This window comes from Neofelis nebulosa, chromosome 7 (genome assembly GCF_028018385.1).
Source record: "Neofelis nebulosa isolate mNeoNeb1 chromosome 7, mNeoNeb1.pri, whole genome shotgun sequence".
NCBI classification, from domain to species: domain Eukaryota; kingdom Metazoa; phylum Chordata; class Mammalia; order Carnivora; family Felidae; genus Neofelis; species Neofelis nebulosa.
Genome location: NC_080788.1, coordinates 126,715,988 through 126,740,851, shown reverse-complemented (window position 1 = coordinate 126,740,851; position 24,864 = coordinate 126,715,988). Strand labels below are relative to the sequence as shown.

Sequence of the window (24,864 nt, the reverse complement as noted above, 5' to 3'; positions counted from 1 at the left end):
AGCTTCTGGGTTATGCCATTGACTGTTAACATCCTGGTGGACAAAGCAGGTCATATGGCCAAATCTGTCAAAAGCTAGGGAAATACAAATTTGCAGAGAGAAACTGCAAAGTCACGTGGCAGAGGGCATGGGTACAGAGAGAAGTAAAGAATTAGGGTCATTAAAGTAAACTCCCATGATGGGGGAAGGACATGTGAGGGATTTATATTTTTTCCTTCTTTGAAAAGCTGGTGAAGTCAAAACTGGGTTCCAGAAAGTGTAGAAGTAAGTGTCTTTGCTGCTATGATCTGCAATGGAGTGTTAAAGGGAAAAAAATTCATATAATTACCTCAAACTTGATAGATAAGAAAGATGGCACTAGAATGCCTCCATTTCTATTCTCACCCCATTCCCCAAAGTGTAAAGGGATCATGAGTTCGGTTATTCACTGGCCACTTCCAGGAAGGGCATGATTTGGGGTGAAGTCATTGTGTTAGGTCACATCACATCCCTTTGCTACCATCACTTCTTTCCAAGGCAAAAAGAAATGAGTTTCCATCTAGTCAGATCATTTGGAACCTTTTCCCAAATACTAGCCCAATGTTGCAGTGGTTAAAAGAGATTTTCGTGAATATACTTTTTGATTGCCTGTCTCTTTCTGGATTGCTTAATGAAAGATCTATAGTCCTGTGCCTCTGGTCGAGATAGGAAACCCATGTTCCGAAATATGATTGAGCTTCTCAGATATTCTCCACAACAGAAACTATGTTTTACGGTGTTACTAAGAATAACAATGGAGTACAGTTGATGTTGAACAACGTGGGTTTGAACTGCACAAGTCCATATATACATGGATTTTTTTACAGTAATGTAAATGTATTTTTCTCTTTATGATTTTCTTAGTAACATTTGCTTTCTTCTAGCTTACAGTATTAAGACTACAGCGTATAAAATATATACAAAATATGTTAATTGACGGTTAATCTTATCAGTAACGCTTCTGGTCAACCGTAGGCTTTTAGTGGTTAGGTTTTGGGGAGTCAAAAGTTACATGTGGATTTTTCAACTGTGTGGGGTGTCCGTTTCCCCAACTCCCGGGTTGTTCAGGGGTCAACTGTACTTTATTTCAGGCCACAGGTTTATAGGCATTGCTATTGACCATTCTGTGCTTTTGGATCTGCATAGTGTATTAAATTTACTTCCGAGGAAACTGAGATACAAAAGATTATGTAACTTCCATGAAGCCACATCTACTGGCCATCTGAGATTAGAAACCTGTCCTCTTGGTTTTTCAGCTTTTTCTTGGCAGTCTTATCGATGCTGCCTTGTTTCACAAAAAGCAGATGAGGCTACGATTACCTAATGGGTTTCTCTTCCTAAGAAGCCCCTCCCTCCTAGTATTTATGCTCCATGGGAAATAAAGAATTCTAGCAGGAAGGTATTCAATAATATAAGATTTCTGTATTATAATGTTAAGGAAAATAAGCTGGATTATAGGTCATTTCTAAATTCTATTTCCTAAGGTTTCTTTGTTACTGTTTTGATCACAGAAATAAATTGGGGTGGGGACTGTTTAGATAGAAGTCCTCCCAGGGTCCCTGTGACTGTACTTACTTCATGTATTTTCTGAGCCCTCACCTGCCATTTCTGTTGCCTAGTGACTGTTCAGCAATTGCTTGCAGTGGTTCTCTAACAAACAATGCTCTTTCTATTTTATGTGGAAAGCTGATTTGATTAAACAACTCACTTAAACTAATGCTTCGTAGGAGCCATGATATGATTGGAACAGGCATTTCTAGGGGTAGTCTTGTCAAATTAGCACATGCAAACAATCAAGTAATTGCAATGGCTCTGAATATATGGAGTCTGCTACCATTACTGTATAAGCTGGTTCTCTTGGATAGGTTGTTTCCATTCTGGTGATGGTTTTGCTGGAAACCTCTTGTGTCTCCCATATAACGCTAATGCTGCATAATATATTGTTTTTTGAGCAATAATTTAATATACTACACCTCCTCTTACTCAGTCTCAAGGGCCATATCTGCATTGTTTACCACCAAAAACCTAGGATCCAACATAAGAGAATCTAATTAGGTACTAAGTGAATGCATGAGTGAGTGGATGCTGAGAGTATGATATCTAGTGCCTAGGACAAATTTAGAATTCTTCCCAGGTGATTCTGCCCCCAAGAAGGGGTAGTGAAGGGTTAATGTTCTCTTTGGGAGCTGGAGGGATTTGGATATGGATCTCAGCAGAGCTGCCTGAATCACATTCTTTCTGCTACTATAGCAACAGGTTGAGAATTCTGCAGGCTTTGTCTCCTGCCTACATTGGAAATGCCTGTATGCAGGCGACCTCATTGTCTGAGGGACAACTGTGTGTGTGTGTGTGTGTGTGTGTGTGTGTGTGTGTGTGTGTGTTTTCTATGATGTTTCAATGAAGCAGCTTCTTTGCAGACACAAAGAAGCCAACACAAAGCAGGGGCTAAGAATCATGGAAAGGCGGAGAGAGATCTTGTTTTGATTGGAGAGACATTTCCAATCTTTTGTCCCCTGAAGAGATGTGAAGTGGAGAAGGATTTGAGGTTTAGAGGTAGTCTATAGTATCTTTCCCTGCCTTCTTAATGAGACCTGTCTTCTGAGAGATGCCTCCTGGCAGCTTTTGGAAACCTTTCTCTCTCTCTCTCTCTTTTGGGAACCTTTCTCTTACTGTCTTTGCTTAACAAATAGGTGGTAGTGAAGCTCTTGGATTATTGCCCGTGATGTGTTCACTTCTAAGTTTGGAGATGCCAGAGTGGACCAGAATGTAGGTCTTTCCCTCTGTATTTACCAGTCCTTCTAATCAACTCTGTATCTTTGTTGAGAAGGAAGGACAAGTTAACTGAGACAGAAATGGAGGTGTTAGTCTTTACTTGCTGTAGCAGTGTTGCAAAGAGAGGAACGAAAATGGGGAAGCTGCTGAGGAAAGTCACTTAGGTGGTATTAACTTCCCAGGAGGTGTCTGTCACTGGCATTTAAAAAATGCCCTGCCTGTTTACTCGGGGCTGCTTCTCAGGTGGGTTAAGATTAGAGTTTAGGGCTAATTGTAGTTCTTGTTGGACTAATGGGTGAAGTCAGCAGACCTTAAATACCACTTTGAATTGATTAATCACATCACCACAGTAGTGTTTTCACTTTGCACGCAGATGGAGAAATCTGCCTGGTTCACTCTTTGTTGCTGGTTTACGAAAACATTTTGGTCAGAAATATCTGAACGTCTCCAGCCATTCTTTAGAAGCAGCACTGAGTTCTTAAAAGTTCCATTTTAAAAACTTTTATGGCGCCTTGGTGGCTCATTTGGGTTGGGAGTCCGACTTTGGCTCAGGTCATGATCTCATGGTTTGTGGGTTCGAGCTCACATCGAGCTCTGTGCTGAAAGCTCAGAACCTGGAGCCTGCTTCCGATTCTGTGTCTCATTCTCTCTCTGCCCCTCCCCCACTTGTGCTCTCTCATTGTCTCTCATAAAGAAATGTAAAAAAAAATTTTTAAACTTTTATCCTTGACCCACTACATACCATTTGAATATGGGATAAGCCCTTGGTCTGTATGTCTCAGAGTTCCCTCAGCACTGCTTTTTAAGTCTGGTGTGGCCACTGAAACTCCCAGTTCTTGCGGTGTGGTCCAGTGGGCTCTGGGTTGGGAGCCAGCAGCCCCTGGGGGGTCTAGTCCTAGCCTGAGTGGCCTTGGGCAGCTCAAGTGGGGATTTTAATTCCACTGCATATAGAATGAGAGATGTGGATGACATTGCTAACATTTCATTCACGTCTCTCATACACACACAAAAACTGGAACTCCGGTTGTTGGAAAAGTAGAAAATGCCTTTGCTTTCTTGAAGGTCTTGCAATCTGCAGCTCCTTTAACTCCTCATACTTGAGGTCTATGCTTCAGTGTCAAAGATTCCTCAGGGAAGACTTCTCTGACCCCCCAGGCTAGAGCAGGGCTCCAGGCATATGCTCCCTGCTAAGTGTGTTCCTTTATTTCATCATACTTAGTATAGTTTGTAATTATCTTTTTTTTTAAGTTTATTTATTTTGAGAGAGACAGAGACAGAGTGAGTTGGGGAGGCGCAAAGAGGGAGGGAGACAGAGAATCCCAAACAGGCTCCACACTGTCAGTGTGGAGCCCGATGCGAGGCTTAAACTCACAAAACCGTGAAATCATGATCTGAGCCGAAATCAAGAGTCGGACACTTAGCTGACTGAGCCATCCGGGCACCCCATTTTTTTTTAAGTCAATTTTCTCTCTCGTAATGAGGCTAAGGTCTTTGGGAGGCAAACACCCAATCTGTTTTGTTCACCATTGATTCTGCATAGGAGTCACTCAGTAAACATTTGTTTTAGACTGACAGTGCTGCATTTGGCTGTCTGGAGGGTGAAAAGATGATCACATCACAGTCTGTGCCCTTCAGGTTCTTCAGATTTACTTGTCCTGTTTCTCTTCCCTACCATCTCAACCCATACCCAGAATATGCTGTAAGAAATTGACAAAAAACCCAGGGCTCTTGTCATTGATCTGATCATTAGATAGATTTTCATTTTCCTTGATGGGACTGGTTAGTCTTTTGTGACAAAATCCATGAACTGAAGCAAGGTCCTGAAGGAGGTTATTAGAAGACAGTACAGAGAATAAAAGCAGTGGATGAAAAAGAAAAAAAAAGAGAGAGAGGGAGGGAGGGAGAGAGGAGGAGGAGGAGACAGCAAGAAGAGCTTTGAAATCATGTGGTTCTATCTTTTTAATTAATTTGCCTGTAAATGTCCTTATGTGACTGACAGGTTTTACAAGCAAGGACATGTTTCTTAAACAGAATTCTTACCTGAAGTGTTGAGTAATGGAAACACAAAGAGTTTACAATCAAAAGGTGATTATAAGCACACAAAGACTTGACGGGACTCCAGAAATCTCTTTGCTTTAAAAACCAGGAAGATACCAATTTTCCAGAGGATTGGCAGGTTCCTGTAAACCAGTACAGTTAGGATCAATACAGGCCTTCGCATTATGAAACCAGAGCTGGCATTGCACATTTGAACAGCAAGCCTAGACCAGATGCTGCCAGGAGGGAAAAGCGAGAATTCATCAACCAGGTACAGGAGGAAGAGGGGGGAGTTGATTAAATTAGAAAATACAACTAACTCCTTTTGGTCTCACTGAGTTTGGAGGAGAGTGACTTAGGGAAGTTATACTGATTAAGCTTCTGTAGAAAGCATGAAATCTCTAGCTTCAAAAAGCCAAATAACTTCAATTTATCTTGAGAACAGGTATAGAGAGTATGGATAGCTGAGAGAGGTGTAGTGTCTCTTCTGACTCTCTTTAGAGAGTTCAGCTTTCCCGGCAGAGGACAGCCTTTGCCTGCACACTTGTTCCTGCTTCCCTTTCTCACCCAAACCCACAGGCCCAGAGGGTGTCAGTCGCCGGCCTTTAGGCTTGGTCCACCGGGGGGTTAAACCCCAGCCAGACTACAGGCCTCCCAAAGCCATTCCAGGAAGAGAAGAATGACTAAAACAGTCACATAATCTCTCTTCTTTGTGGGGAGGAAGGAATTTTAGCCAAGAATGCAAGGTGTGCCTGTGGGCTTTGTGCCTACGCTGCATACATCCTACACACACACACACACACACACACACACATGCGCGCGCACATGCACACGTATGTCCACTCTGCTTGTTCACTTACTTGGGCAGAGATAGTACGGTATGCCATGTTGGCCAAAGACCAGGACGTAACTGTGTTGAGTTGACAAACAGCCGGGCCATCAGGCTCACGTGTCTCACGAGGCACTATTAACTGGCCCCTCCTTCATTTACAAAACTATGCTCAACAAAGATAATATGTGGAATGTGTTGCCTTTCTATTTGATATCCCCTTGCGAGGTAGTTTCAGAGCAGGTCAGCTCCAGGCGGTCTCTTGGTTTCCTAGGAATTTGCCCTTTTCTAGCACTTTCACACAATTCTTTAAATCCCTTTGTTTCCAGTGGCAAAGCCTTTGTCTTTATATGGAGTTAATAATAATGTCTCTCTCATTGGAGCCTTCTGGGAAGGAAATAAGATCATCTAAGAAAATTTTTTTGCACAGTGTCTGGCATATAGTGTATGTTGAAAACTTGTTGCCATTTTTAATATGATGATGAGATTTCAGCCTTTTTTCTTCTTTCCTCCTCCTGAGTTGGAAACACCCCTTGACATTTGGTAGTTCTCAATATCAGGGTTTATTCCAGTGTGGGCAGAAGAGAGGGGAGCAGTGGCTGGGCAGGAATGGGGGTGATGGAGACCTGTGCCCATGTTCTTCTACTCCCTGCTATTCCATTGCTCTTTCTGGTATATCCTACCGATTCTTTACCTGTTGATGGCTGGATGCAAAACTGAGTGCAGTGCAAAAAGGAATGTGCATTCAGCTCTGTCTTCTAGGAAGTGGTAATCTAAGTTCCTGACCCACTTTTACCTATTCTGCAAGTCTACAACATGTCTTGCTGTAAACGCTCAAATCCTAGCTCAAACTGACCACACCAACTAATGTCTAACATAGCAAGTGCCCTAGGGTTACCACTGGTACCAGTTGATTTGATCAAGGAAGACAGGAGTAGTCATGGAACAATTTGGCACCTAGAGGAAAACACTGTTTAAAAGTCAAAGAGCAAGTCAAGTGTCAAACTTTCTGAGCTACCCAATCTCTCAGGAATGTGAGGAAGGAATATGAATCACTGGACCTGGAAAGAAGGCACAGGAGAAAGGAAACAGGAGGTCCCCGGTTCAGCCCCTCTGTGAAAGAGTGGCCATTACATTATAGCTGAGTAGCAGAGCTGGGACCCTAAGCTTCTGTAGCCCTAGCCTCCTGACCCACAAAGTTCAGGTGGTAAACATTAGGTAATGTATATAAAGCACATGCCTGTAAGCCCTGGAATAAATACTCAACAAATGTTAGCCATGATCAGCTCATGCAGAACACCTGTGTATTCAGCAATTTGGCTGCCACTTTTGCTTCCCAGTTCAATGTGACTTAACCTCCACCACTTGTTCCTGATGCTGCCTACAGCTTACATGTTGACCACAGTTAGTGGGGAGGAGGCATCACATCTGTCTGCAGCCCTGGTTAGTCTTGACAGTTCATAAGTTGGAATTAAATGAGCCATTTTGAGGATTCACAGATAGTGTTCTGTCATTACCATAGATGGTGACAAAGAGCAGGCTCATCACACAAGGGGCAGGCAGCTCTCTGATAATGACTGCAGGATGGTAGTATGTGTGTCTATGTGTGTCTATATGTGTGTGTGTGTGTGTGTGTGTATATATATATATATATATATATATATATATATATATATATATGTTTTATTTTATTTTTGAGAGACAGCGCACACCAGCAGGGGAGGGGTGGGGAGGGGGCGGGGACAGAGGATCCAAAGTGGGCTCTGTGCTGACAGCAGACAGTCCGATGCAGGACTCAAACTCACATGCTGTGAGATCATGACCTGAGCCAAAGTCAGATGCTTAACGGACAGGTTAAGATGCCACCCAGGTACCCCAGCACTGTGTATATATTTAACTTGAATTCATATTTTATCATTTCTTTCATTTTTATGATCAAAGCCATATTTTATTCTTCATTCATTCTGGTGAGAGTGGGGTGGTTTCCATTGGTGTCTTTCACAATAAAAAAGTAGAAGAATGGGTATAAATTATACAGTTTTAAACACGAGACAAATTCAGTGTTATTTAATTCACCCTGCTCACTTTACAGATGTGGAAGTTGAGGCCCAAGGGTATTAAATGAATTCCCTGAGTGGCAGAAGGACAGGTCTTCCAGCCCTAATTCAGGGTCCCCTGTGTTTGGTCTTTGGTTTATTGCTCTTCCAAAGTGACCATCGCCATAAAACAATTGGAGAGCCATTGTTTTTGAAGCGTGAAGGTGGTCATCTGTGTGGAGAAGTCTCAAACAAGATAATGACACCTTTGACCCAGTCTCTTCCTGTCTTTGGCACATTATCCCTGACTCGCTACAGGACATACACATCTATTATGTGAAAGAGGCAGTGATGACAGAATGAACAGTTCCTGTTTTTCCCCTCTGAAAAAGAACTCCTCCACTAACTCTGTGCTGTTAGATATACAGTCATGATCACAACAGAAACAGACCCCCTGTACTCCACACATGGTCCAGGAGATTGAGTGAAGGAATATTTCATCATCTAGTGAATATCCATCCTCTGTGGAATCTCATCCTCTAGCTCTGTTATTCAAAGAAAATGTCAGACCTGTGGAGCACAAGACCTGGATATTCATGAGTAGATTTTCTCAAGGATAATTGGTTAAGTGGCTTTTAATTCTTTTAATAAAGCAAAATTGTGAGATATATGTAGATAAACAAGGAAGTATAGAGAAAGTATCTGGAGAAAATATACATTCAAGATATAATAGCAATCGTTCAAAACCAAGATTCAGCAAATTGTAGAATTATCCAGACTAGACTAAGTTTTTCTCTCAATCTATAAATTATCTTCTTAGTAGTTCAGATGCAACATTTTGCATTTCCTTCTTTGTTTCAAGCCAGTAATAACTTATTCATCAAGCAATTACTATGTGTCAGACACTATAATGATGCTTTTATGAGATCACATTTAATTTGCATAGTACTGTGAAATGGGTGTGATTTTCCTCATTTTATTGACAAGAACACTAAGACTCAGGGGTCAATTTTGTGGGGTATTTGATGACCTATTTTTGCTCCCAGAGAAGGAGAGCAGAGTAAAGTTTTAGACAAACACCAAGGAAAGATTGTTAATTCAGTTGCTGAAACAAATGAAGCTTGACCATCAGAAGACCAGCGTATTCTTCTACCAGCGTACCACTGTAGAAAACAGCCCTTCTGAATTTTGAAGATGCAGCTTATTAAAGCAGCCATCCTGACCCTGATCCTCCTGCAGCGCCTTAGTGTATATGTCTGTGGGTTAAAGATGTCCTCTGAGTGAATCCGGTTTCCCTTGAGAACTTCTCCTTCCTCCATCAGTTCTTTCATTTCCCCCTGCACCAAAAGCTACCATCTCTGCATGGGCCTCATCATGGGCATTGCTAGGGATGGGTCAGAATTAGAACATGAGCATCTAGGCCTCCTCTGACACCAAGAGGCACACCTGTGAATAAATGCTCCAGCTTTAGTACTTGGACTCTGTCATTGTATTTTGTTCTTAGGGTCCTTTTAGAAATAATTTCTGGGTCTGTGCTGGATTGCATAAATCCAGAGACAGTGCGAGTTGTGTCACTCACTAATGGTGATGGCTAAAATTTGTAAACTGTTTTGTGGCAAGTGGTTTCAGAACCTGTTTACACTCAACAGACAAAAGCCTTCTCCTTCCTTAGTCACAATAATAAAAGCTAAAGATATAATAGCTTCATATACATTATCTCATTTACCAACTACACCCATCAGACTGTTAGTCCCTTCTGACATATAAGGATATTGAGACTCAAGTAGGCTGTCTTGTGTTCAAGATCATATACCAGCAAGTGTCAGAATAGAGATTTCTTGGGGACCCTGGGTGGCTCAGTCAGTTAGGCGTCTGACTTGGGCTCAGGTCATGATCTTGTGGTTCACAGGTTCAAGCCCCACATCGGGCTCTGTGCTAACGGCTCAGAACCTGAAGCCTACTTCGGATTCTGTGTCTCCCCCTCTCTCTCTCTCCCCTCCTCCTCTGCTCGTGCTGTCTCTCACTCAAAAATAAAAATAAAGCACTAAAAAATTTAAAAATAATAATACAGATTTCTCTAACTCCAAAGCCTACACTGTGTTGTGTTACCATTTTTTTTAATTCATTAATTTTTTCTTTTTAATTTTAGAGTACAAGCGGGAGAGAGGGACAAAGGGAGAGAGAGAGAGAGAGAGAGAGAGAGAGAGAGAGAATCTCAAACAGACTCCATGCTCAGCATGGTGCCCAATGCGAGGCTATGTTCCACAACTCTGGGATCATGACCTGGGCCAAAATCAAGAGTCTGATATACAAGGAACTGAGCGACCAGGCATCCCAATGTGTTTGTCCCCATTTTTTAAAAAAGGAAATATATTTATAGAAATTTACTCACTAGCTTTGACTCTGGGTTTTGACTGTTTTTGAGAATCCAATCCAGTCAATGTCCAGGAATAGAGATTTGCCACCACTAAGGTCATGCTGAAAAAAACACCATAGTTTCTAAAAACACATTACATCTCAAAAAGATGTAATCCAGAAACGCCTAATGTTACAACTGCATCGGTGCAATATATGTATGACTTGCCAGCTTAGACTCATTTGGAGATATAATTTCTTTGCTTTTAAAAAAATCTCTCTTGTTCATGTTGACCTGTGGTCTGATTTTGTGAAACATAAAGGGTCCGGGTGCATGATTATTGAGCTGGTTCCCCAAACACTCTTCCAGTTATAACAGTGCTTCTGCAGATTGCCACCCCCTTCCCCCATGCTTCCTACTTAGGATAATTTGATTTTTAGAAGTGCTCATTTAAATAATATTCTACAAAGTATTGTTTGCTCTTCTACTTATATTATCAATGCTCATTATTATAGCTATCAGTGAAGAAAAGATAGTAATTAGACTTAGGCACAGCTGCAGAACAATCTTTGCCTGATACTTTGTTGAAGGTAGTTAATGCTCTCTCAGTTATACCTTTTTATTGTCTGGGTTTTTTTTTTGAGAATGTCCAGATTTAGCTAGATTTCCCCTTCTTCATTTCTCTAGGAGCCAATGAGTTGAAACTGCCATTGTTTTTCCTGATGTAAGTGTCACAGCAGAACCATCTCTGGGATGTCAGAAAGCTCATAGTTTTTGAAAATGGTACTGCACTGGGGTACCTGGGTGGCTCAGTTGGTTGGGCATCCAACTCTTGATATTGATATCAGCTGGGGTTATGATCTCATGGTTCATGGGATCGAGCCCCGTGTCAGGCTCTGCGCTGACAGCACAGAGGTTCTCTCTGTCCCTCTCTCTGCTCCTCCCCCACCTGTTCTCTCTCTCTCCCTCTCAAAGTAAATAAGTCAACATAAAAAGAAAAGAAAAATCACACTGTGGTCATGAAAGAATTGAGGACTGAGTTTCAAGAAGATGAAATTTCTTATTTGCACAGTGTAACTGATCAAGCTATACTTTTGTGGTTAGTGCCACATGAATAGGTAATGTCAATATAGAGAGAATGAAAGAAGGAATCAGTAGAATTCTTTGATTGTAAGCAACAGTAAATAGACTCTGGCTAACTAGAAATTGTTAAGTTTTTTAAAGTATTTTTTAAGTTTATTTATTTATTTTGAGAGAGAGGGAGAGAGAGACTCCCAAGCAGGCTCTGTGTTGTCAGTACAGAGCCCAACGCAGGGCTCAGTCTCACAAACCGTGAGATTGTGATGTGAGCCGAAATCAAGAGTTGGATGCTTAACCCACCAAGCCACCCAGGTGTCCCAGAAATTTCTTTTAAAGGAGAGTTTATTGGAAGGACATGGAGGGGTGAGGGGAAAGGTGTGCTCACAGAATTGAAGGAAAAACTGAGAAATCAAGCTGAAACGCCATCCTGAGGAAGAGCGGGGGTAGAACAGAATTTGGGTTTCTAGTGAGGACTTGCAGGTGGCTTCTTCCAGTGCTGTCATCTTGATGAATGAATAACAGCCATTTTCAGTTTCATTTTTATTTTCCTAAAGAGTAAAATTCCAGAGAAAGAGCTTTGCAGTGGCTTAGCTTAGCACATGTGGCTTCAGGGAGACTGGGGACCTTGCCTGGCAGCCCCACCAATCAGTCTCTAATAAAGCAGCCCCTAAAAAGCACATTTTAAACAACACTCAGAAAGTACTAACTGTAAAGGAAAAAATTGATCAACTAGACTACATTAAAGTTACAACTGTTTATCAGTAGGTGAGAGAGTTAAAAGCAAGCTACATCACGAGAGAAGATACTTGCAATACATACATACCTGAGAACTCCTATCCAGAATGTATAAGGAACTTCTACACATCAACTTCTATAAAGCAGCAGACCACCCAATGGAAAAAAAGCCTTGAAAAGGTACTTGCAGAAGAGGATATCCAAATGACCAGTACATGCACAACTTCATTAGGCATCAGCAAAAGCCCAATTAAAGCCACAGTACCTACCATCACGCACCTACCATTATAGCTAAGATGAAAAACTAGACAATATCAAGTGTTGACAAGGATTTAGAGCAAAAAGAACTCTCAGTCGCTGGAGATGGGAGTGTAAGTGGGTATGATCACTTTGCATACCCAATGTCATATCAATTCCATACCTGGTTAGGTACCCAAGAAAAACCCACGCATGTATGTGCCAAAAAGCATGTATAAAAATATTCACAGAAGCATTGGCTACAGTTAATTAAGTTTGGAATCTATCAACTGTCCATCAGCCAGAATGGATAAATCATGTCACACCCACACACTTCAATATAGAAAATACAATATAGAAATGCAAAGTAACACACCATATGCAACAAAGTGGATGAATTTCACGGATATACAGAGGACATACTATATGATGTCATTTATATAAAATTTAACAGTAAGTAAATGAATATATGGTGTGAAGAGTCAGGATAGCGGACACCCTGGGAGGGTGCAGTTAGTGTCTAGAATGGGGCGCTAAGGGGTCTTCTGGGATGCAGACCATGTTCTGTCTCTTGATCTGGGTGTGAGTTATCTAGGTGTCTTTACTTTGTAAAAACCCATTGAATTGTATTTATTTTTTTGAAGATATCTGCATTGATGCTTTATTTGAAACAGTTCTTCTGAGTTAGAGGGTTCTTGCATCAGATGAGTGAAGATTCAAAGCAGGGAGAAAAATAAGGTGCTTGTCATTTTGAAAGTCACAGATAGTTTATCTTTCTATAATTAGATTAGGAGACAAAAAATGATCCCACTATTAATGGGAAGAAGCTTCTAGGGTCTGGCATTTGATGAGGTAGATATTCAGTTGCTGGGCATTCCCATTGTTTTTCCATGGCAGAACATAGAGCAGAGACTTGGGAATACGCATGCCTGAAGCCAGGTTACTCTTATGTTCCATAAGTGTGTTGCCTGCGGGGCTGTTGTTGACACAGTAGTTGGCTGTGCCCCGAGACAAATGGGGGTGCTGCTCTGTTCCCATAGATCTTAATCCCAGTCTTCACCACAAGGAAGGCACTGCCATGTGCTCTCAGCCAGAGTCTCCTATCCTCTAGGGTTCCTGGTTTGGTTGATAACATTCTTCTCAATACAACTTTTATCATCACAGCTTGAGATGTGATGACTGATTTTGGCCCAAGGAACCTGGTGAAGGGACAAGTAGCCAATTGGTTTGTGACATCAGGATGATTCTTTCTGCACTTGGTAAGATAGAGAAACCTACAGGCCCTGATCTGGTGGTTTTTATCATAGGGGCATTGTAATAGCTTTTCAGCATCCAGGGAATCCATGTACGTTTCTTTCATGTGGGAAATGAAGGCGCTGAATCCAAGTGCCCAGTTCAGACAAGCTCTCCCCACGTTCAGAATGCGTTGAACTTTAAATGTGTGATTTATGTTGTCTTTTTTCTACGGGTGTTTTATATTTGAATAAAAATGTTAGGAAAAGAGAAGAGAATAATGAAAGCCCTCCCATTGACACATGCCCTGGAATAACAATGCCTGGGTTTGAATCCTGACTGTCTCTCTCTGACTGTTTGACCTTGAGCAAGCTGCTGCTTTGTGCCTCAGCATTGTTATTTGTAAAAGGGAGGCAATTGCAGTACCTACCTCATTTGACTGTTAGAAGGATTAAATGAGATAATCCAGGTAAAATGCTTACAACAGTGCCAGGTACACAGAAAGCAAAAGTTAACTGTTAGGTACATATATTGTGGAGTCATTTCTTCATGCAGGATGCACCAGGGGAATGCAAAGAAGTATAAACCCTTGGCCTCGAGGAGCTTATAACAATAGTAATTAGAAAGACAAGGTATGTAAAAGAACAAATAACTGACACTATAAGAGGGTATTAGGAAATTACAGATAAGAAAAATCGAAGAATTCAATGGAAGGAGAAATTACAATATGTTAGAGTATTCCAGGCAAAACTCAGAGAGTTGTGAGAAGTCAGAAGAGTGGCTGCCCTTGGAGTGGGTGTGATAAGAAAGCGGTACAAGGGGACTTGTTTCTTCAGCTGGAACTGCTTACATGAATATAAAAATTTTTGATATGTACGCCTTTCAGTATGTGTGTTGTCCTATAGGATTTTGAACCTGGTTGACATTTGACCTTAGGCAAGGTACTTAACCCCTGTGAATTTCATTTTCTTCACCTGCAAACTATACCTAACACCTTCCATAGGGTTGTCAGGAGGATTATTGAACGCGGTGTGTGTAGGACGCCTAGTCCAGGATGGGACAAATATTTCATGTATCTGATGTGCTAACTGGGATAGAAGGTGACTGACTGGGACAGACCTTTCCTGTGTTAAGATTTGGAGCCTTTGTTTGGGGCTTATTGCTTTGTTGAGGGAATGACCTCATGTCATTACTGGTGTTGTGAGTGGAACCTGTCGCAGTGTGTCAGTGTGAAGGCGCGGTGACTCAGCTGCTGGGACAAAGGGCACTTCTGCTTATCAGAATCACTGCTGGACAGTTGTCCCACACCACCACTGTCCATTTCCTTTTCCTGCTTAGTCAGAGCCACACCTGCGAGCGAGAGTCAGTGTCTGATCCAGGTGTGTATCAGTAAACATTTACCGAGTGTCTACTGGGTGTCAGGTGTTGTGGTAGAGTCTGATGGAGTTTGTAGGAATGAATAAAAACAGGGTAAAAAGTAACATAAAATGAAAGATAGGCCTTGCCTTCAAATGGCTTATAGTCTAGTAATAAGATACAAGTTCTTTTTCTGAAAGTCGTTTTTCCCCCTTCTCTCCCCTCTTTGTCCTGTTACCCTCCACTCACCCAGTACATGTTCTCATTTGCACACCCCCCCTCCCCATCACATGCAAACCCTTCCCTGAAATTCACCCCATGTAAGCAGGCTAAAAGCCATTGAACATGGCCTCTATCCAACAAAAGCAGTCAACTCGTAGCACGTATCTTTTCCCTGGCTCCCCCCAAATTATAGAGAGCCACGCCTTAGGTTAATTATGATAACAAGAATAACCACTTATTAGGTGTCTGGCACATGCAAAGAATTATGCCAGGCACTTGCCTACATTATCTGTAACTCTCACGGCATCTTGCAGGGCATCATTATTCCATTTTATAGGTGAGGGACCTGAGGCTTGAAGAACTTAAATAATTTGCCTAACATCATCTACAGCCTGCTTGTGGCTGCCACAGAGCAAGCCTGTTGTCTCCCACGTGCCATGCTCATTGTCGAGCTGTTTGCAGTGTTTGCTCTGATGATTAAATAATGTAAACACCCTTCTGAGTCAGTTCATCAGTCAACTGTGCACATATAAACCTATGTGGTTAGGAGAGGTTGGTGCCATGGTCACTCTTGCTGTAATTATTCTACCTTGACTGGATATGTCAATAAAGAGCCACTCAGCCTTGCAAACAACTTCTGAGCTCTTGTTTTGTAAATGCCTTAATATTCAGCAGCGCTAGCCTGCTGTGCCATCGGAAGGGATACTGAGCCTATTTCATGATCTATATTAAAATCTTGGATGCAGATGCCACAGGAAGAGCCTTTATGTATTGAGAAAATTCTGCCATTTTGGTCTTCCCTTACTAGGCTGTCTCTCTCAGATTAATTGATTTCTTACCACTAGTCTCTGTTCTAGAAATCTGTACACCGATAGGGGTATCTCATGCAGATTAAAGTGAGCATTGCTGTGAGCTGGGCACAGAGGAGACAGTGATAAAGTACATGTTCTGAGTGGTTTTGTACAAAAAGGAACAATGCAGAGTGACTGCTATTCCCACTAGTCCAAGTGTTTTTGGGTCTTGGCTTCTAACCCTGTATAAGCCACTCAAACTAAGATAGCCAACTATACTTAATCCCAAGTCTCATGGTGTATATTGGGCACAAGTCATGTTCAAACGAGGAGGGAGATCAAAGCCAGCAAATCACTATGGGTTTGGGGTCTAATCTTAAGCTTTTCAAGCCTAGAAAGTCAATCATGTTCTTGTTTTGAGAGGTAAGGCTTTCTGGAGATTGACACACAATTTACAATAGGAGATGTATGTTGGCAGTGTGAGTAACACCAGTTATTTGTTCAAAAACTAAAAGCTACTATAAATTGAGTTTCTTCTGCATGTGCTTAGATCCTTAGGTATTCACAACCACCCCTCAAGTTTCTGAATAGTTACTCACATTTCACAAATATCAGTACTGAGCCAGCATCCCAACCAGGTTGGCTTAATTCCAAATCTTACACTCTTTCCACTCTTCCTCAGTGCCTGAAAGCATTCTATCTGCTGTTATATTATCAGCTGAAATGCCCGCCCTTTTGCCAGTTTGGCTTCAGCCAACTCAGGCAGAATTATCAGTCATTTTTCATTTTGGGACCACACAGCACTTTGCATAAACCTATGAGAACACTTTGTATTGTATCATAATTGCAATGGCAGTGTCTTACACATTTTTTTTTTTAAATGTAGGACCTGTTGCAGTGCCTGGCAGTGTTGTGTAGTGGAAGGACTGAGTTTAAATCTTGTGTCTAATTTTGCTAACATTATATCCTTAGCATGTGACACACCACCTGTTAGCAAACCGTATATGCTCAGTAAATCTTGAATGAACTAATGAATGAGTAAATACAATCTTGGGTATTAGTTTTCCTCTGTGAATCTTTTTCATTATTAAAACTGATGGATAATAGTATCTACTTTGAAGGGTTGGTGTGAGATTAGATGAATCAATGAACCAGGGTAAGTGATGGTGTGCTAGTGACTTTTGAGATTCAGGTAGTGGTTTTAAGATTTATCATGTTGCCGCATGTCTAAATATTTAGGTTTATCATAACTGTAGTCCTCTATTATATGAATATGATGCAATTTGCTTATCCCTTCTCTTATTGATGGATATTTGGGGTGTTTCCAGTTCTTTAATGAATAAAGTTGCTGAACATTCTTGAACAAATCTATCTGTGGACATATTTCTCACTTCTCTTGTATACAAACATGGGAGTGGAATTGCTGGATCATATGTTAGATGAGTGTGTAAATTTATTAGAGGCTGCTAAACCATTTTTCCAAGTGATTTTACAGCTTTATACTCTAACCAACAACATAAGAGAGTTCTAGTTGTTCTTCATCCTGTAACACTTGATATTATCATGCTTTCCAGTTTTAGCCATTCTAGTGGATGTGTGGTATCTCATTGTAGTTTAATTTACACATCCTTGATGTCTAATAACCTTATCATGTGCTCCGTGGCCATTCATATAGCTTCTTTTATGAAGGGCCTGGCTTTTTGGGGGGTTATTTCTCTTTTTATTATTGATTTGTGAGGATTCTTTAGGTATTCTGAATATGTCTCTTTTCAGTAGCTTGCCTTTTTACTTTTTAAGTGATATCTTGATAAATAAATTGATTTAAGAAAATCAACAATAGCCAAAGTATGGAAAGAGCCCAATGTCCATCAATGGATGAATGGATAAAGAAGATGCGGTATATATATACAATGGAGTATTATTCGGCAATCAAAAAGAATGAAATCTTGCCATTTGCAACTACATGGATAGAACTAGAGGGTATTACGCTAAGCGAAATTAGTCAGAGAAAGACAAATAGCATATGACTTCACTCACATGAGGACTTTAAGACACAGAACAGATGAACACAAGGGAAGGGAAGCAAAAATAAGATAAAAACAGGGAGGGGGACAAAACATAAGAAACTCTTAAATATGGAGAACAACAGAGGGTTACTAGAGGGGTTGTGGGAGGGGGGATGGGCTAAATGGGTAAGGGGCATTAAGGAATCTACTCCTGAAATCATTGCTGCACTACATGCTAACCAACTTGGGTATAAATTAAAAACACAAAATTTAAAAAAATGAAAAAGAAAAATAGATAAATTGACAAAATCAATTATTTTTTTTTTTCTTTCATGGTAGTGCTTTCTTTGTCCTCAGAAGTCATTGCTTACCACAGGTCATGAGGTGGGCTTTTTATGTTTTCTTGTAGAAGTGTTATAGTTTTGGCTCTCATATAGATCTGTGATCTTTCTCAGTTTAATTTTAGTATATATATAGAGAGGAAGAGATTAAGGTCAATTTTTTTTTTCCATATGTATGTCTAGTTGCTCTAGAACATTTTATTGAAAAGAACTTTCCCGTTCAATTCTTTGGCACTTTTGTCAAAACCCAAATGACTGTATATGTTTGGGTCTACTTCTAGACTCTCTATTCTGTTCCATTAACCTATTTGTCTTTCCTATCATGCTGTCTTAATTACTGAGTGTTTACAGTAAATCTTAAAATTTAGTAATGTAAGCCCTCCAGAATTTTCTTCTTCAAGATTATCTTGGCTATTGACAGGCTTTTTAAAAAAAAAAAATTTTTTTAACGTTTATTTATTTTTGAGACAGAGAGAGACAGAGCATGAACGGGGGAGGGTCAGAGAGAGGGAGACACAGAATCTGAAACAGGCTCCAGGCTCTGAGCTGTCAGCACAGAGCCCGACGCGGGGCTCAAACTCACGGACCGTGAGATCATGACCTGAGCCGAAGTCGGCCACTTAACCGACTGAGCCACCCAGGCGCTCCTGACAGGCTTTAATAAAAATTGACAGCTTATCCATTTCTACCAAAGGGAAAAAAAAAAGTCTGGGGATTTTGATTGGAATTGCATTGACTCTATAATTCAATTTCACAAATTTTTCCATCTTATACTTTGACTTTTCAAATCCATTAACATGAAATCTCTCCATTATTTACACCTTCTTTAATGTCATTCAGCAGTGTTCCATGGTTTTCAAGTATAGAGAGCTTCTGTATCTTTTATTACATTTACTTCTGTGTATTTGATATTTTTATCATATTGTAAATCATAATTTTTAAAATTTCATTTTCCAAGGATGCCTGGGTGGCTCAGTAAGTTAAGTGTCTTACTCTTGATCTCAGCTCAGATCTTGATTTCAGGGTCATGAGTTCAAGCCCCACGTTGGGCTCTGTGATGGGTGTGAACCCTACTTAAAAAAAATACATAATAATAATAATATAAGATAAAATTTTCCATTCATTTGTTACTAGTATTTAGACATACAATTTGTTTTTAGGTAATGATTTCGTATCCTGAGACCTTGCTGTATTCACTCATTACTTCTATGATTTTGTTGATATTTTTGGATTTGCTGAGTACATAATCATGCCACCTATGAAAGTTTTAACTCTTTATTTTGCTTTTCATTTCCTTTCCTTACCTTGTTGCCATGCATATGCACTCCACTACAGTATTGAATAGAAGCAGTGAAATTGGGAGAAAACATTCAATATTTCATCATTATAATATTAGCTGAGTTTTTTCTTATATATACACCCTTTAACAGATTGAGGAATTTGTCTTCCATTTCTAGTATGCTGAAAGTTTTTATCATAAATGGGTATTAAATCTTCTTCATTTATTGAAATGGTCTCACAAAATATTCTTATACAACACATTATTGTATGCATGTGTAAATAACTTCTGTAATATTCCAAAAAGGTTCAGAGGACTTGCCTAAGAGGACAGAAGTCCAGGCACATATTGTAAGGTGACCACCAGGTCCCAGTACAGTTTTGTGTCCCATGATTCCCACCTGAGTCCTACAGTTAACTATGTTATTTTCAGTTTCCCCTTCATCAACCTTTATAATAGTACAGATGTCTCTTATTTTGATGGTAAAAGTGGGACTTTGGATGCTTTTTATTATTTTTTTCGCTTGCCTGTATCTTCTAAATTTTCTTCAGTGAACATGAACTGCTTGTGTTAGAAGGAAGTTTTTAACCTTTGGTGTAATTAGTGAGATTACAGATTAGTAGACTTTAGACCCATTCCTATCAATTCTTTCTGAAATTATACCCAAGTCACCTTTTAATTTAACGGTAGATGACTAAACTCTTCTTTGTTGATCTTTCTATTACTTAATTTCTGAAGATGTTCATTTTTTCCGCTTTCCCAACTTAGGGTTCCTAGATGAAGTTCCCAGCACAATTAAGTTCAAAAGACTGTAATGTAGTAGCCAGAGTGGGAAAATAAACACAAAGAGATCATGCCTGTGTGTGCTCTGGCAAAAGTGTAGATCAGGGACTTTAGCCCTGCTTGAGAATTTAATGACTTCCAGCAGGTTGGTCTGATTCCAGAGTGATTTTGCTCAAAGGTAATTCTTTCTAAACTTTTTTTGTAATATTTGTTTATTTTTGAGAGAGAGAAAGAGTGAGCATAAGCAGCAGAGAGGAAGAGAGAGAGGAAGACAGAGAATCTGAAGCAGGCTCTGCCCTGTCAGTGCAAAGCCTAATGTGGGGCTTGAACCCTCGAACCATGAGATCATGACCTGAGCCAAAGTCAGATGCTCAACTGACTGAGCCACCCAGGTGCCCTTCTAACCTTGGTTTTAAGTTCTGGCATTTATGTCTATCCAAAACAGTTGGGGATTTGGAATCCTGGAGCTGGAGAAGCCTCTGTGAGACCAGACTGAGAATGATAGCTCTAAGATATGGAATAGGGACTAGATAATAACAGACAGGCTGTTATTTCCAGCTGCTGTGCTTTGTTTTCATGGAACTGGAAGTCATTATCTGGAGAGCCACAAGTCCTTGAAAGTTCATTCCACTTCCGGGAAGTAAGAGTCACTTGCCTGCCAGCAGTTAGAACAGGCTTTTATCACTGGAGATGCAGAGCACCACCCACCCACCCCCCCCCGCCCCCCACAAAGCCATTCTAAGTCACTGCCTGGTCAAAATAATCACAATTTTTTTTTTCTTTCTAGTCACAGGTTCCTGATACAGGAATGTTTCCTGCTTTTTCTCAATACCTAATGTGCCTACCAGTGAATATTTGTTATTTCCATTGCTTTATGTTGATTATTAAAATTAAAATGTTCATACTAAGCAAAAACAAGACAAACAAAACAAACCTCAAAATGAAGAAATAAGTGCCCTCTTTCTCTTCTTTCATCAGTAATAATGAAAGTAATTTAAAATGTGTAGCATGCCATGGGGTACCTGGGTGGCTCAGTCAGTTAAGCATCCGACTCCTGATTTTGGCTCAGGTCATGATCTCACAGGTCATGAGTTTGAGCCCCGCATTAGGCTCTGCACTGACAATGCTCAGCCTGCTTGGGATTCTCTCTCTCTCTCTCTCTCTCTCTCTCTCTCTCTTTCTCTCTCCCTCTTTCTCTCTGTCTCAAAATAAGTAAGTAAATAGATAAATAAATAAGCTTTTAAAAAAATGTGTAGCTTGTCATATTTTACAAGTGACATGCACATGTCTCGTTTGGTTCTCACAACCCTATTGTGATAGATAGATCAGCTTATTTTTATTATCCTTTTTAAAAGTGAGGAAACTAAGACTTAGAAATTGAGTAACTTGCTCGAGATTAGCTAGTTCTATAGACGATGAGCTGCAATCCTAGTGCTGCTGTACACGAGAGTGGTCAAGCTGAAGGTCGTGAGCTCTGACCTCCTGGGTTCAGATTCTAGCTGCACCACTTACTGGTCTGTGACTTTTGTCAAGTCATCTAACCTCTGTGCTTCAGTGTCCCCATCAATAAAAACGGGAGAAGGTAGGATCTATGTTATATAGTGTTCCAGGATCAAGTTAAAAGTTTCCATACAGTTCTAGCAGGGCATCTGGCATACGGTACACGATTGGGGAGCGTCAGCCAACCCACTGCTGTTGTCTTGAACATAGGGGCGGTGGTGGGTTATTCTTCCTCTCTCCTTCCAGCTCCCTGTCTTGCCGTAAAACCTCAAGTCTGCTCCTCAAGTCACCAGAGAACTCTAGACACACTCCAGAAGTCACCAAGGGCCATGTGGGGTTAGACAATCCAATCCCAAATGAAATACTTTAAAGAAAAACTAACACCATAAAGATCTCTTTCCATGGCTCAATTTTGCCCTGATTTCTGAAGACAGTTTGTACTTATCTTCTGTTATTCTTAACCATACCCCTCTTATTCTTAACCAGAAATCTTAAGGTGTTAGATAGAATACTTCATCCTCTCTAAATATTTTTGGGACCATTTATTCTTTATTTGCTAACAACCTTTATCAAATGCTGACTCGTGTATTTGCCCCAGTCTGCTCTTGAAGATAGGGCAGAAATTCCTTTGCTCTATAGTGCATACTGTTGAAAAGTCTTTGAGGAAGCAAACCTCTGTTTTATGTTGTGCAACCTGCCCTATAAAGTCACCAAGGTTCATGCTTTGAAGTGGGCGGATGATTCTGCCTTTATGTCCTCCACTTGACTTCTCTCATTTATGCGAAGACAGGGCAACAGGTAGCCACACATACCAATCTGCTGTGTGTCCAGCTGCAGAGGACGCTCGATCTGACACTTAGGAAATGCCCTCAGTGTGGGAAACAAAGGTTACTATTTTTAAAGACTGGAAGGCAGCATGTTTGTCAACATTTCAGCATGTCACAGCCAGGCAAGCTTTAGATTTGAAAATAGAAGCCCTGATCCCATGACCTCATCTCTGTCTACTGAAGTCCCTGACTCTAAATGTCAGTGGGAGTCACATTTACTTCATGCAGCAAATTATCAGCATCGATCACCCTTTATCCAGCATCTCAGTTTCTCATGACCCTTCACGTCCCCTGCATGTCCCCACCAAGGCAGCCAGACACTACATGTATATACTGGAATTAATACAAACTGCCCTCCAAACCCGTTTAGCATCCATCATGCTCGTCCTAACAGCGTGTTCAGCTACTGCCAACAGCTCCCGGCACGTACTGTCTTCCACACTGCCTGTTTTCAGTGTTGTCCCATGAAAACTCTGATGTGCGAATATTAACAACAACAACAACAACAACAAAAGTAGGTTCTAAAACCGTATATGCAGAATACTCCTGACTTTTAGATAGGTGTGTGTTCATGAATGTGTACTTGCACAGTGAGACAACTTGAAGGAAACACTAGAATGTGATGTCACTTACCTCCGGTGGCAGCAAGATTCAGGTGCTTTTGATGGTATGGGTTTCTGCACCATCCAAATTTTCTAAAATACAACTTGTTCCTTAAAATTATCCAAAAAAAGTTAATCTTTATATTACAGAAACAAATTGTTAGTTATATTAGAACTTGGTGACTGGAACAATTCAAAAAACCAGTGTGCTTTAACATGAATTCACATATGAGTGCCTTGGATTCACTGGGCCTTAAATCCCGAGGTGTCCCCCGCTAAGGCAAAGAACACTCAACCCTGGTCCTGTGGACAGGTGGGGAAGAAGTTGATTAGGCGGCATCCGTCACTTCAGGATGTAGAAAGGTATGAGTGTGTTTTTGGTCTTCCACTTTCCCTACTGGTTACTTGATGCCATTTATTTCCTCAGAAATACTGATGGTCTCTGGGACAGTTTTGAAAAGGCTATGACCTCTTTTTTTTTTAATGTTTATTTTTGAGAGAGATAGAGAGAGAGAGAGAGAGAGAATGCATGGGGGAGGGGCAGAGAGAGAGGGGGACAGAGGATCCAAAGTGGGCTCTATACTGAGAGCAGAGAGCCCCATGTGGGCTTTGTACTCACAAACTGTGAGATCATGACCTGAGCTTGTGAGATCATGAGCTGAGCCAAAGTCACACGCTTAACTGGCTGAGCCACCCAGGCACCCCTAGGCTGTGACCTCTTTGATCTGATATGTAATCAAGCCTCTCAACATACAGGGTTTTTTTCCTGTTATTTATTTAATTTAATTAATTAATTTGTTTGAGATAGCATGAGCCAGGCAGGGCAGAGGGAGAGAGAGAATCTTAAGCAGGCTCCACGGCCAGTGCAGAGTCCCATGTAGGGCTCAATCCCACTACCCCGAGATCATGACCTGAAACCAAATCAAGAGCTGGATGCTTAACTGACTGACCCACCCAGGTACCCCTCACCACACAGGTTTTGGTATATCTGTAAATAACTCTTTATGCCAAGATTGCTTTTTGCATTTCTCTTTCTCTGTCTAAATGCAGTAACTCTCCACCTAGCACCTACTCAAATGGCATGAGAAATTGTAGGACTTATTTGGAACCTAAAACCACCTCATTATCTGAATAATAATCATAGACCTTACCAAATAGCAATTGAGCACTTTTGAATGTTTAGAAACATGTTCATGTGTGTTACTTCATATTTGCTTCCAAACTAGAACAGGGATTATGATTATCCCATGTTACAGACGGGGAGGGAAATGGCACAAAGAGTCTTGCCCAAGACCATAGCAGGTTTGTGGCAGAGCCAGGACTAGCAATAAAGCCTTCTCTTCCATGGCTTTTTCCAAGCTCGCACAATACCAAATGTCTTTTTCCAAGATGTTCCCCAAGGGAACCTAGACTCTAAGGAATAATCATTATAATAATAATACCAAATATTTATGTAATGTTTGCTGTGTAAACTTTACCTGTATTAACTCAGTCCTTACCACACTTAAGAGGTAAATATTATTATTATCTCCATTTTACAGTGGAGGGAAATAAAGCCTACTACATTTAAGTAACTTGCCCAAGGTCACCATGTTAATAGGTAGAGTAGCCGGGATATGAACCAGGCTAGAGCCACAGTCCACAGACCACTTGACAATGCAGTCAGAGCCTAACTTCTTCCCACCTGTTTATGTCTAGGGTGACCCAGACCAAAGATGACAGCACTTCAAATAAGAGTCTCAAAATTCCTCCCCTCTAAACTTAGAGTTTGAAGTGTGTCTTATATTATTTCAACAGTAAGAATACTATTCTATTTCCTTGTGA

General features: G+C 40.7%; 1 protein-coding gene and 1 pseudogene across 6 annotated transcripts in view; one reads left to right on the top strand and one right to left on the bottom strand.

The window, feature by feature from the left end:
• STON2 (stonin 2) overlaps window positions 1-24,864 on the top strand; it is a 147,325-nt gene that overhangs the window by 99,551 nt on the left and 22,910 nt on the right. The window lies entirely within an intron of this gene.
• LOC131517589 (gametocyte-specific factor 1-like) lies at window positions 12,864-13,557 on the bottom strand (annotated as a pseudogene).